Raw genomic sequence first — 4957 nt, forward strand, 5'->3', positions numbered from 1 at the left:
TGTTACACAGCTGATCCATGTGTGCTACCGGAAGGATTTTTTATTTATTTTGTTTCTTAAAATATATTCGGGTGTAGAACTGAAGTGCTTAGATTTAACGGGTGTTAGAAAACTGTGTAGTCTTGTGCTCTGGTGGTTCTCAGGGTGGTCTCTGTTAACTCTGGGAACGTTTCCCTGAGTGAGAGGCTTGGAAAGGTGTGGGCAAGATCTTCCATCTTTGAACTTGGAGGAATGAGAGAGGCATGGTCGTCCGTCTGTAGGCTCAGGAGTTCTTGCGAGTGGCCGAGAGGGGAGCTGGCATTGTACCAGGGCCAGGAATGTGCATCTTCAGAGAAAGAGTGGTGGATTTCTTTAATAAACACACCACTAATGCAGCTTTGCTTTTGTCAAAATAACAGCGGTCAAAATGATGAGCCCACAGGCCTATAATGACACAATGCTTCTTTAGAGAAATCCTCTTGCCTTAGCTTGACACGTGCGTAGAGATTAAGTCGTGTTCACAGAGGAAAAGCATGTCTGCATTATCAGAGCTGGATGCCCAATTCAGCGAAAAGAACAGGGTGCCTACTCTCTATCAGGTTAGCTCAAGGGTAAAGGGAATTGGCTCCTAAAGTGTAAACGTGGCTACCTGGGAGTCACTCATCCAGGCCCTGGCAGAGTAGCAATGGAGACTGGGGAAGCGTATTCCTGCCTATCTGCTTGGAGTTGGTTCCCAGGTGTCTTGCACGGGTGATGCTGTTTTGGCTATGTAAAGCAGCTCTCATGCCTGGACATCGGAAATGGAGGGAAGGATGACCGAGTGATAGCTCCATGAAAGGTCCTTTGCTCCTTTCTCTACTGTGAGATGTGCCTGTGTGTTGCTCATGCACAAATGCACATCCCTTGGACTGGGAAAGGTTCCCTAACCCCTGTTTTAGTGTTAGATTTGCTGTCTCCCCATCCCCTTATTGCAGGCATAGGCAAGCTCAGCCCTCCAGATGTTTTGGGACTACAACTCCCATCATCCCTGACCACTGGTCCCGTTAGCTAGGGATGATGGGTGTTGTAGTCCCAAAACATCTGGAGGGCCGAGTTTGCCTATGCCTGACATTGCTTAGGACAGGCTTCCTCGGCCTCGGCCCTCCAGATGTTTTGAGACTAAAATTCCCATCATCCCTGACCACTGGTTCTGCTAGCTAGGGATCATGGGAGTTGTAGGCCAAAAACATCTGGAGGGCCGAGGTTGTGGAAGCCTGGCTTAGGACAAAATGGCATGGACTATGTTTGGTCAATGTATGACTCCCAGGACTTTTAAAATCAGGGCAATGCTGCTGAATACAAGTTGCTGGAAACCACAGGAGGGGAGAGGGCTCCTTGTGGGGCAACCAGTCTCATACAGCCAACATGCTTAAGTCTAATTAGTGCATGAAAGGGTTACTACCATAGAATAAGCTGTCCTGCCAGACTTAGCTGTGTCACTTCTCCTTACCTTGGGAGGAAATAGGTAATCAAGTCTTTGTTCCCGTCCCAGTCTACCTGAGAATCCAGTGTGTGAGGAGGTGTGAACTGGTTGTTCCATCTCAGCCAAAGGACTTTAATCACCTTGTTTGTTTGTTTGTTTGTTTGAGGCAAGAATAGAGTCTAAAAGCAACATTTTCTTATACCAACAGTTTAGGAATTTGTACTCATTTGTGGTGCTGTGGGTTAAACCACAGAGCCTAGGGCTTGCTGATCAGAAGGTCGGTGGTTCAAATCCCCGCGACGGGATGAGCTCCCGTTGCTCGGTCCCTGCTCCTGCCAACCTAGCGGTTTGAAAGCGCACAGTGCAAGTAGATAAACAGGTACCACTCCAGCGGGAAGGTAAACAGCATTTCCATGCGCTGCTCTGGTTCGCCAGAAGCGGCTTAGTCATGCTGGCCACATGACCCAGAAGCTGTACGCCGGCTCCCTCGGCCAGTAAAGCGAGATGAGCGCCGCAACCCCAGAGTCACCCACGACTGGACCTATCAGTCAGGGGTCCCTTTACCTTTACGTTTAACTCATTTGTAACTAAGCTACGTTTTACTGCTTGTTCAATTTTTCTGACTAATGTAAAGAAAAGCATGTGAATCTGACTTTTGGAAAATTTGTAAGCAAACATTTTCCAGCTTACCAAAGTGTGGTCTTTTCTATGCTGGAGAAATGGGAAACTTTGGAACTCACTTGGAGGAGCACATTTTTAAATGCTTTTCGGTCTACATTTTACTTTGCTTTACGTTGCTGATTTTAAATCTCTTCAGGGGTGCTCTCACCAGAGTTTTTGTCCCCCAAATTGGATTCTTAGCATCAGAGGAATTTCTCCTTTTATCTGTTTTTCCTTGAACCAATGATCGTGTGCTTGGATTCTGCTTGTAGTATTTTGGTAGCCACTGTGAGAACAGGATGCTGGATCAGGTAGTCCCTTGGCCTGATCCTGCAGGCTCTTAGTGTAAGCATCCAGCGTTCCTAAATATGTGTACTGAAAAGGCAGAGTTTTGTTCTTAATGAAATAATGTTCATAGCTCATTACTCCCTTTTTTATATATGAACTAGTATACCATTTTTATAGGCTGAACTGTAATTCATCCTTTTCTCTGGCAGCGGAAAGGTCTGTGCTTCTGTTTCCCCACCATGCCTTTACTCTTCCCTGAAGACGCAGATGCTCGTGTAACTAAGCGCTGATATTTAGATGTCTTCATCTCGGTCAATAAAGTGGAATGTAAAATACTTTCTCCGTGTAAGTAGCTGTGTGCCTTGGGGGCTTGTGAATGGTCCTTTGTGGCAAATCAATAACTGCAGAGATGCTCTTAAAAAAAAAACCCTTTGATAAATGATTAAAAAGGCAAGTTAAGAGCGATCGATGCTGGGATATATTGTCACCCTGCCATTTACTCTTGTGCTTTCAGCTTTTTTGGAGCGGGATATGGGGGTGGGGGCGGAGAGAGAGAGAGAGAGAGAGAGAGAGGAAGCTGAGAAAAAGAGACGTGTTTCCAAAATAAAACAGGGACTGTTCCTATTGAACATCTTTTGCATCAAGGTTCCAGCTGCTTTTCTAATAGTCCGCCTAGTTTTCAGAGTTAATATGGATTAGTTTCTTTGGGTTTGCCAAACTTAAAGCTGCCTGAAGCCTGTTTTGCACGAGAACTTGAATACTACTTGGTTCTAATGCCTAACTTTTCATTTCAAGGTTTTCATTCTCTGGGTGAGGCATACTGTAGTTCAATGTTTCTTGCTCTTTATTTTTTCACATTTACATATAACTTTTCTTCCACCATGGAACCCAACAGGGGTGCCAACTTGAATAAAATATTGTGGGGGTCCAGGTAAGTCCTGCCCCTCATAATTGATCACATAATTGCACACACCTCATTTGAGTGGGAATATTCATAAACTTAGTGCCCCCCCTTAAATATTTTATTGTTGGGGCCAAAGCCCCCGCGACCCCTAGCAATTGGCTCCTATGGAGAACCCAAGGTGGAGTTCATGACATCATCATGCAGTCTCCCTTTCAGGCACTGACCACATTACAACCTGCTTAGCTTCAGCAAGGGAAGGGGGGGGGCCTCATATACCTTCAGAGCATTCCTTGGGACCTTAGCTTGTCCACAGCCTGTTAGAGAGTTTTGGAAGAGAGATTCTTTCTCATAGCAGAGCTAGTACAGTGCTGATTGCTACCAAGCACAAGTAAGCTTTGTTAGATTTTACATCTGCCCTCATTCTTCTTTAAACAAACATTCCCCATGAGAAATACTTAGGCTAGAATAAATTACAGACAGCTTTGCAAATAAGTGAAGATTTTTGCAGAAGTTAAAGCAAACAAGTCTCTATCTGTTGACAGGAGTGATAAAGAAGAAAAAAAGGTTCCAAAAGACTTAAAAAGAAATAACTTGGGTTTCCTTACAAAAGAATCATGCAGTCCTTGCATTAGCAAAGGCAGCAGAAATCCCATTTTGGAGAGACTTTCCATTCACATGATTTTTCTACATGAGCTGGGAGCCATACTCAGCTGCAGTGTCTTTGATGAAGCAGGAGAAGAGGGAGAGGTAGCAAAGGGTTGCCACATGTCCATAATTTATTGGACATAGCCAAATTTCCTTAAAAAGAGGGCTTTTAAAAATAGATTTGAGTGTGAGTCAGTAAGTGTATATTACAACACATCCGACTCACTTGCCTGGTTGGTCTATGAAGGACTCTTCATGCTCTTTAGAAAGTGATATCTAAAGAGTAAGACAGAGTGCTTTATCTTCAAATGAGCTGGTAAAACTGGATCATGCTGACTGGGACTGAGGGGAGTTGTGGAGTCCTTATAACACCCGGAGTGTCACAAATTAGTCCTTAACATGATGATTTAGCATGTTGTTCCTTAAGAGATTTGGATGTTGGTGTGATGCAACAATACTTAATATATTGGCCCTTACAATAGGGTGAACATACCCCAAAATGAATAGTGTAGATTTTGGAGATCTGTCTATAAACAGGCAGGCTTGTGTTAAAATATTCACTATAATTTCTAAGGGTGGTTTTCAACTTAATTTCACTTGTTGAAATGAATGGACCTAACCTGCCCATTAATTTCAATGGGTCTGCTTTGAATATAGCATGGATACTACACAAAGTTTTTCCCCTTAATTCTGCCTGGCTTCTTCTTCTTCTTCTTCTTCTTCTTCTTCTTCTTCTTCTTCTTCTTCTTCTTCTTCTTCTTCTTCTTCTTCTTCTTCTTCTTCTTCTTCTTCTTCTTCTCCTCCTCCTCCTCCTCCTCCTCCTCCTCCTCCTCCTCCTCCTCCTCCTCCTCCTCCTCCTCCTCCTCCTCTTCTTCTTCTTCTTCTTCTTCTTCTTCTTCTTCTTCTTCTTCTTCTTCTTCTTCTTCTTCTTCTTCTTCTTCTTCTCTGCTGGCATACTTCCTTTTAAAATAATACGTCTAAGCTACCACCTTGTAATTTTATAATCTAGTATTATCTAG

Source organism: Zootoca vivipara, chromosome 6, assembly GCF_963506605.1.
Source record: "Zootoca vivipara chromosome 6, rZooViv1.1, whole genome shotgun sequence".
In the NCBI taxonomy this organism is placed as follows: domain Eukaryota; kingdom Metazoa; phylum Chordata; class Lepidosauria; order Squamata; family Lacertidae; genus Zootoca; species Zootoca vivipara.